We start from the raw sequence: 10,304 nt of genomic DNA on the forward strand, positions 1-10,304 counted from the left end.
AGTATTGTTTCTTGTACGCTATACAAATAAAGCATACCATTCTTAGAGAAGGAAAGGAAAGAGTGCAGAATGTAGTGTTACAGTCATAGCTAGCATGCAGAGAAAGATCAACTTAATGTGAGGTAGGTCCATTCAAAATTCTGATGGCAGCAGTGAAGAAGCTGTTCTTGAGTCAGTTGGTACGTGTCCTCAGACTTGTAACTTAGAGGAGAATGTACAGGCATTGATAGAGTTTCTCAACTGTAGTATCGGCATGGAGGGGCCAGGACAGGTTGTCGCTGATCTGGACACCTAAAAACTTGAAGCTCTCGACCATTTCTACTACGTTCCCATTTTTCTTTCCATCGCTGCTTTTAAAAAAATAGTTCATAGAATGTTGTCCTCGCTGGCTAGATTGGCATTTTCATTTCTCATTCCTAGTTGCGCTTGACAAGATAGTGGTGAGCTGCACTCTTGAACCTCTGCAATCCCTGTGGTGTAGGGAAACCCACAGTGCTGATAGAGAAGGTCTTCCAGGATTTTGACCCAGCGACAGTGAAGCACCAATGAGATGTTTCCACAGAGCCTCGGTGGACAATTATCTGGCTGCATTGAAACAAATGTCACTGTGTGCTAAATAGTCATTAAGGAGAAATCTCATTGACTGAGCAGTTCACTTATAATGTAATAAAAATAATCTGCTGCATTGTCTGCGAAAGAACAATTTATGTTTTATTGCGGAAAAGGAACACTGCTTCCAGCCATCGGATTACAAAATAGAAATTAGTGACTGAGTGCAGGATGGGCAATGGCGATGAGGTTTAGGTGATGGAGAAGAAAGCGGACGACGAACGTCGGATCAATAAGTTGATAGAATGTGGAATTTAGTTCCGGCAGGAACACTGAGTGTCAGAGTTAGAGTTAGTGTCGGAAAGAGTTCTGACTGCTCGGGGCATTTAACTTGATGACAAAACTTCAATCTTTAGAGACAAGGAGAAAGTTGATGTCGTCCATTATCACCACTCCTAGGTTTTGCATCTTTTCCGTAATAACTTGCAGCTATGGTCTGCCATCTCCTACAAACCATTTGATGGTCTATCGCAGTGGTTCCCAAACTTTTTTCACTGGGCCGCACTTTCGGAATAAAGATTTGCTCTCGCCACACCAAATTTTTTATTGATAAGAAATACATTCAAAAACAAAAAAAAACAACTCCTAGCAGTGCTTGATTCATAGCATAGAACACAACTACTTTATAATATGATCATGGGACATCCAGAAAGTATAAAACAATGCTTGTTTAAACCATGTTTAAATGTTTCTTTGATTGTCCTTGAATCTTCCCGCCACATTTGTCATCCTCTCTCACCGCACCAGTGTGGTGCTCCGCACCCTTTGGGAACCACTGGTCTATAGCATCCAATCCTCTATTGCTCCTTAACTTTAGCCAAATGAAATCCGCCTTTAACTTCTTAAATATGTTATTTTTCTGGGCGACTTACCAAATTCTTTAATATTAACCCATCGTTTATTCCATTCACAATTTTTCCTGAGGCCCTTATAGACTAAAATATTAGTTTTAAATCAATGCCAGCATTTAATCAGGTCCCACTACTATTGCCACGATAGCATAGTCTGACGTGGCTACATTCTTTGCAGTCAATCTATCCTATTTGCCATTCAAGGTTCTCCGAACATTCTCTGCCAGCACACGTCAAACTGCGTCGCTATTTGCCTGAAATCCTTTTGCTCTTGTTTCACTATTATTCTTAATTCTGGTGCTATTTACGCCTTCCCATATTTTGTGTATCTTGCTTTCTTCAGCCCACCTTTTAATAAAAGTAAATAAAATATCAACTAAGTTCGGAGCAGTCTCCTCGGAGCAGTTATCAGTGCATCGCCCGGCAGATACAACATTAATTATGCTCGAATCCATTTGTGTTCTAAAGTGAAAAACTGTATTTTTCCTAAAATAGTTCGATCAGAGTTTGAACAGATAAGCAGATGGCAAGAAACTCGCAACAAAACAAGTCAGGCATTATGTAAATTAATGCAAAAAATAGAGAAGTGGCAGAGAGAGATTGGTGAGAAAATAGAAGCAACAGTTTCCCCCAACAACACAAATCAGATTTCATAATATCAAGGAACGCAAATCTTAAAACTGATAGTACTGATTGCTTCAAACACGATTCAAAGTTTTTTTCTTCGTTACATAAATAAGTATGCAGTAAATCAGGTAGCAACACAGAGTTAACAGTAAATTTTATGTTGCAAGACATGCATTTCGATAATGTCAACATGCTTGTGAAAACTTACTATTCCCAATATTTCTACATAAATCATTTCCATAAACAGTTCACAATTGTACAGGGAACAGTGAAAGATCAACTTAGAAATTGACAGACTGATTGTAACAGACACTATTCATTAATCCGCTGTTCTCGCGAATCACAATATATGAGTCTATAAATGAATGGTTTGCATTTTGTCGCTGTTCCACTATATGCATTATTTTCCTTCTTTTATCCCTTCAATTCAACAATGTTATATTCATTTTCCTTTCTTTCCCTCTTCTCTCTGTCCTGCTTCCATTCAGCATGATGTCTCACTTTCCCACCTCTTTTCTCGATCCATTCAAGAATATGACCCCATTTACCTCTTTATTTCAACAAATTAACTAATTTCCCCCTCTTTCCCCCCAATTCAACAGTTTTCCACTAATTTCCTATTTACATTTGCTTTATTTTACTATACCATCGACAAGGAAACTGTGTATTTTACATTCCCCGACAAAATATTTTTTTTGAGGAGCATAGATCAGTTAAACAGTCAACATCTTTTCCCAAAGGTAGGGGAGTCTAAAACTAGAGGGCACAGGTTTAAGGTGAGAAGGGAGGGATATAAAACGGCCCAGAGGGGCAATATTTTCACACAGAGGGTGGTAAGTGTCTGGAACAAGCTGTCAGAGGTCGTAGTAGATGTGGGTACTATTTTGTCTTTTAAAAAGCATTTAGACAGTTACATGGTAAGATGTATAGAGGGATATGGGCCAAATGCGGGCAATTGGGGCTAGCGTAGTGGTAAAAACTCGGCAGCATGGATAAGTTGGGCCAAAGGGCCTGTTTCCATGCTGTTAACCTCTATATCTCTAATGTGTTACCAGGCCTCTTTCTGCAGCCTCCCAATCTTTCTCCTATGAAAGGACCCCATTTTCCCTTTTATACAGTCATAGAGTCATACAGCACAGAAAAGGCCCTTCAGCTGTTCAATACCTCCCCGATAATAGGGCGGCACAGTAGTGCAGTGGTTAGCACTGCTGCTTCACAGCTCCAGGGTCCTGGGTTCGATTCCCGGCTCGGGTCACTGTCTGTGTGGAGTTTGCACATTCTCCTCGTGTCTGCATGGGTTTCCTCCGGGTGCTCCGGTTTCCTCCCACAGTCCAAAGATGTGCGGGTTAGGTTGATTGGCCAGGTTAAAAATTGTCCCTTAGAATCCTGAGATGCGTAGGTTAGAGGGATTAGTGGGTAAATATGTGGGGGTAGGGCCTGGGTGGGATTGTGGTCGGTGCAGACTCGATGGGCCGAATGGCCTCCTTCTGCACTGTGGGGTTTCTATGATTTCTATGATAATACCTACCACTAAAGTCGTACTAATCTCATTATCCGGCATTGGTTCTATATCCACGAATGTTATAATGTTTCAACTGCTCATCCAAATGCGTTTAAATGTTTTAAGATTTTTGGTCTCCAGTACTTTCTCAGACAGTACATTCCAGATTGCCACAACATTTTGAGTGAAAAAAAGGTTTTCTCAAATCCCCTCTAAATCTCCTGCCCCTTACGCTAAAACTATGCTCCCTCGTTATTGACCCCTCAACTATGGGAACAGCTGCTTCCTATTCACCTCGTCCATACCCCTCAAAATCTTTTATACCTCAATTATGTAAGCCTGCAGCCTTCTCTGCTCTAGAGAAAACAAATTGACTCTATCCGGTCTCTCCTTCTAGCCCAAATAACTATCCCAGGCAACATCCTGGACAAGACTCCTCTCTATTCCCTTGAGTGGAACTATATCCTTCCTATGGTGTGGCGACCAGAATTGCACACAGTATTCCATTTGTTGCCAAGCCAACGACCTGTACATTCCTAACATGACTTCCTTGCTCTTATACTCTATGCCATGACTGATAAAACCAAGTGTCTCATATGCCTTCTTGACTATCCTATTCTCCGCTCTGCCGCTTTCAGAGATCTATGAATAAGTGTCCCAAGTTCTGTCTATCCCTGTGAGCTTCCTAGTGGCCTGCCAATTTTAAATACTCTCTTCACTTGTTACTTCTTCAAAAGTGCATCACCGCCCACTTGTCTTGGTTAAATATCATACATCACTGCTCTCTCCATCTGTGCAACCCATCTATATCATCCTGTAACCTACAACGTTCTTCTTCAACATTAATGACTCTGCCAATCTTGGTGTCATCTTCAAACGTGCGTATTAATTCCCCAACATTATCATCTACATAGAAAGCAATGAATAAAGGTATCAGCACTGAACCTTGTGTTACACTACTGGACACTGCCGTTCATTCACTTAAATAGGCTTCTACCAACACCCTTTGTGTCTGATTATTAAACTAATTTCAGATTCATCTGTCTCTTTCACTCGCATCTGTGCCCTTCTCTGTTTGAGAATTGTGATATTCCAAGAGATTGTTCTCCCTAGTTGTTGTCTCACTGGCAATCATCAATGTTGACTGACTCTGGTAAGGGTGCAGATATTTGTGCCGACCTGATTTGTTCTGTTTACTGCCTATTTTTTTTCTTTTCAACATAAACTTGGTGTAATATAATGAAATTGCTGCATAAGTAGTTCCGAGCTTTGTACTCGCTATCTTCTACAAGCATTATTGAAGCAGGAACAGAGGAGTTTGTGGTATGTCATAGAAGTTATAGAAATCATATAAACCCTACAGTGCAGAAAGAGGCCATTCGGCCCATCGAGTCTGCACTGACCACAATCCCACTCAGGCCCTATCCCCATATCCCTACACATTTTACCCGCTAATCACTCTAACCTACGCATCTCAGGACACTAAGGGGCAATTTTAGCATGGCCAATCAACCTGACCCGCAAATCTTTGGACTGTGGGATGAAACCGGAGCACCCGGAGGAAACCCACGCAGACACGGGGAGAATGTGCAAACTCCACACAGACAGTGACCCAAGCCGGGAATCGAACCCAGGTCCCTGGAGCTGTGAAGCAGCAGTGCTAACCACTGTGCTACCGTACCGTGTCAGTAATAAATATACAGATTACGGATATGTTTTTAGTTTTTCCAAAGCTAAATGCACACAGTATCTGATGGATTCCCAAACTGGGCTGCCAGAACACCCGCAAGTAACAAAGTGATAGTACAAAATGCCTGTTGGAGAAGACCTCTGATGTCGAAAATAGATTTCATGCAAACATAGAAATTAGGAACGGGAAAAGGTCACATGGCATCTCGAGCCTGCTCTTCCAGTCAATGAGATCATGGCTGATCTGAACAGAACTTGAAGCACACATTCCCATCTATGCCTGATAATCTTGCTCCCTGTTGTTTATCAAAATAAAATATTCAAGGTGCTGTTTTAACTACATTTTGTGGAATAGAGTTCCAAAGCCTTTCGAAAAAGTAAATATTTTCATCAGTTTCAAGCCGAGAACTAGATTCTGGCACAACATGAGATTTATTTTTTAATGTGCCCTGTCAAGAGGACTCAGGATCTAACATTATTTCATCAGCAGACATATTTAGTGCTCACATTTAAATAAAAACTGTATTTAAAGGCAGTCGGGTGGATGAAATAGTTTATAACTAAGTTCAACACAGTGGCTCCATTGTTTTAGTCCATCAGTTGTGACAGGCCGGGTTCTGATGTTAATATCTTCCATGATTCAGACTGCTGGCTCAGTAGTGATGGCAACTGCACTTGTTTTTGGATCTTGAAAATATGGAAACACAGGAAAAACAGGAGGACAATTCTGGCCGAGGCTGCTGTGCCATTTATTGTGATCATGGATGATCATCCAACTGAATATCCGGATCCTGCCTTCCCTCCATTTCCTTTGATCGCTTTCACCTCAAGTGCTATATCTAACAGCTTCTAGAGATCATACAATGCTTAGGCCTCAACTACTTGCTGAGGTAATGAATTCCACAGGCTGACCACTCTCTGGGTGAAGAAATTCCTCATCATCTCTCGCCTAAGCAGTTTATGGTATCTGCAGACCGTGACCCCTGGTTCTGGACACCCCCACCATGGGAACATCGGGGAAAAAGACACACAGCAGAAACTTTCTGTCTCCATGTTCTATCAGATTTTCCTTTAAAAGCTGTTTGACATTTTGGAATACTGACTAGGTGATTCACTGAGCTATAGGTGGACCTCAGCTGAAAGTTGGGGAATGAATGGCTTCCTTCAGCACCATTACATTGCATGCAATTTAATTCTTTTTTCTAGGTTTTTCTCGGTCTGATTTTCTTTAATTCCGAGCAAAAATAATAGAGGGTATTAAACATTACTGGGTAAAATTAATTGAAATTCCAAGACAGTTCGAGAAGGTAATGGCTCCAGTCGGAAGGAATTGCTTCCATACAGACTGGAAGGAGCAATGCATGAGGAAGAAGATGTAAGGTTGAGTGAAGGATACAGGACACATCCTCGCTTATCATCAAAGATACAGGAAATGTTACATGTTTTGGAAAGCAGGTGGGACATGTGACTTACCTCTCTCTTGGATTAATCCCCATAAAATAATATCTGTGAGAGTAAATGCCTCTTGCCGAGTTTAGACTTTTTCGTGCTGAATGGCAGCAGTGTATTATTTCCAATCATCATGCTCCTGGCACCTCTCTTGTATCAATGGAATGATCAACATTATTCCCCGAATCTCCACTAAATTCACATTTACAAAAGGAGAGAAATTCTGAAATAGTAGACTGACATTATTTGACAGAAATTTTCATAACTGTTTGAATTCACTTCAATTCTGTAACACGCTGTTAAATCAATATACATATTTTTCACCAAAATGCTTGGACCAATGTGTTTGCCTTCAGTCAGATCCTTTAGCATAAGTGCAAAGGACTTTCAATAAACATGTATTTTGCATGAAAAGATTAAGTCATATTGTTTGTTCAGTGATCGTGATTAATGTAATTCAGCATGAAGTTTAATTGTTTCATTGGCGGCATTCCTCACTCTATAAATGGGGAATGTTTTCACTGTGTGCAGCAGTGTTAAAACTGAGAGTGATTTCCAGTACAGACAGCGATCATTGAATCTCAAACTCAGTTCAACAATGATTCCACTTGAGCTTCGTATTGTTTGGGTGCTGTACAATATTCAAAGGATTTACTACCCACATCTTGCTATTGTTGGTGTTACTGATGAGTCATATTTCACTGTGTTAATGCCCTTGTCCATGTGAATCAGTTATTAATACCATTTTGTGTGAACGTCCTCATCTGTATCTCCTAATGCACTGGAAATAATTTCCTTTCGCCCAACAGCACTGCTCGCCACTCCCACTGAGCAGCTATTCTCCCTCTCTTTGCACCGCACCATCCACGCCCCTCACCCTGAAACCCCGAGCGCCTCCTTTGACCGTTTCCACCTTAGTGGCTACAGGAATCTACTGCATTAAAAAAATAGTAATTTACAATTTCACGATTCACAGCCAATTCCAAATCAGCTCATCCAACATGTACAAATGCACAATCTGCAGCACAGTCACCCAGACCGAGTGACCTGGACCAGAAAACTTTGGCCTAAACCCATTGGCAATACTGCGTTTCCAAAATACAAATTAAGAGAAGGCAGGAAATTGGAGATCTGATCTTTTGGTGAATTTGGTTATTTGCTATATCAGTGTGGATCTTCCCTACTCCATCAAGCAAAACAGGTGAAGTCATTCTTTTCTGAGGCTGGATTCAGTAAAAATGCTGCAACTGTTCCCCAGAAACTTAACAGACCACTGGTCCTGTTCTCAGTCTGAAAAAAATGAGTTAATTGTATCTCTCCTCCTTACAGTGAACTTATTGATGATTCTAATCCTCGAGGAAGGTGTGGGCTTTCCAAATGTGTCACACATTATCTAATTTCCATGTCTGCCATGGATCTACTGGTCATTATCATCGATGTCATATTGAAGCAAATTCCTATCCATTTTAGTGATCAATTTCTGTTCCTGTATTACTTTAGAGTGTGTAATATCCATGCTGTCCTGCTTTACACAGTCGCTGATTGTTCTGTCTAGTTCACTGTTGCATTTACCTTTGATCGATTCATGGCCATTACTTGTCAGAAGCTGAAAATAAAATCTTGCACTGAGAAAATGGCAGCTGTGGTTCTCGGAACAGTGAGTGTGCAGTTCATTGTAAAGAACACTTTCTGGTTCTTCATGTCTGAAGATACATATTGGCTTTCCAATAATCCCTATTTCTGTGATGTTGAATTTGATGTCCCTTCTTCATCAGCATAGGGAGCAGTTGAAAGTCTGCACTATATTTTAACCTCATTTGCTCCTTTCTTGTTGATTCTGCTGTTCAATGTTATAACCGTTAAACAGATTCGACTGTTGAGCAAAGTCCACAGGGGACTTCACACCCACAAGCATTGTAGAGTCCAAGTGACCCAGACATAGAGAAGCGAAGGAAATCAATTATCTTACTGTTTGCTCTATCGGGGAATTTTGTCCTGTTATGGCCTATGTTCCTGTTCAGTTCTTTTTGTGACCGATTGTACGATTTAAATTTAATTTGATTCTATCCACCCATGTTTGTAAGGGAACTGGGATTTATGCTTCAACTCCTGAGTTTCTGCACCAACACATGTATTTATGCAGTGACCCAGGCACAATTCAGAGAGGATCTGAAGAATGTGGTGAGATTTCCATTTACTGTAATTATGAAATTCATTAAACAGTGATCAGATATTCCATGATCACAGCATGTTTATCTGGTGTTTTGCACAAAACCTCATTTCATTCAGACACTCAGTGAGGTCGGTTTTACTTTATGCATTCCGATAGTGCCATGAACAACACTTCAGAAATAGAATTGGAAACAAATATAGTTCTGAAGGACTCTGGATTTGAATCAGTTAAATCCTTCGATTCAGCATTGACTTTACACATTTAGTTCCTGTGCAGAGTATTCCCCTGTTAATTTGGGAGTGAGGTTCAGGACTGTAGTATTTAACTTCAATTCCAATGCACCACCCTTGACGAGAAGAGCCCTCAGCCTCATCCATTCCCAACTCACACTGCATTCCACCCCCCTCCCCAGCACACACGCACTCTCAACCCCTACCATAATCACGACACACCTCCATCCCCCTCCTCTCCCTTCTAGTTACATTCAGAGTCAGACTGCAGCTCGGGCTGGGATATTGGAATGGCTGTGATTGCATTTATTAAAATTCAGCATCATCATTCGACAATACATTTGGGAAAATTTGCTAATAACTCGAAGAAGTGAAGATTAAATGATTGCAAAGCGCATATGCATTTCACAGTGTGTGTTATAGCTGAGTGTGAGTTGAGATCCTAATTGTGCTCGAGTAGAAATTCCAAATAACCCCAAATATTCTTTAAGTATACAGGAGGCAGAATATAGGTAGGGTTGTGCTGGATTTGAGAAGGGACTGAGAAATAAATGATAACTGAAGAATGGGAAATGCAGAGAAAAATATTTATGTGTTCAATTATAATTAAATAATATTCAATGAAATCTGGGTTAAAAAAGAGTCAACTGTTTAAAATAACAAAAGCAAATTACATAAGAACTAGGAGCAGAACTAGGCCATCTGGTCCCTCGAGCCTGCTCCGCCATTCAATAAGATCATGACTGATCTTTTTGTGGACTCAGCTAAACTTACCTGCCTGCTCACCATAACCCTTAGTTTCCTTTACTGTTCAAAAATGTATCTATCCTTGCCTTAAAAACATTCAATGATGTAGCCTCTACTGCTTCACTGGGCAGGGAATTCACAGATTTACAACCCTTTGGGTGAAGAAGTTCCTCCTCAATTCAGTCGTAAATCTGCTCCCCTTTATTTTGAGGCCATGTCCCCAAGTTCTAGTTTCACCTGCCAGTGAAAACAACCTCCCTGCTTCTATCTTATCTAATCCCTTCATAATCTTATATGTTTCTATAAGATCTCCCTTCATTATTCTGAATTCCAATGAGTATAGTCCCAGTCTACTCGGTCTCTCCTCTTAAGCCAACCATCTCAAATCCAGAATCAACCTAGTGAATCTCCTCTGCACCCCCTCCAGT

This window comes from Mustelus asterias, chromosome 12 (assembly GCF_964213995.1).
Source record: "Mustelus asterias chromosome 12, sMusAst1.hap1.1, whole genome shotgun sequence".
In the NCBI taxonomy this organism is placed as follows: domain Eukaryota; kingdom Metazoa; phylum Chordata; class Chondrichthyes; order Carcharhiniformes; family Triakidae; genus Mustelus; species Mustelus asterias.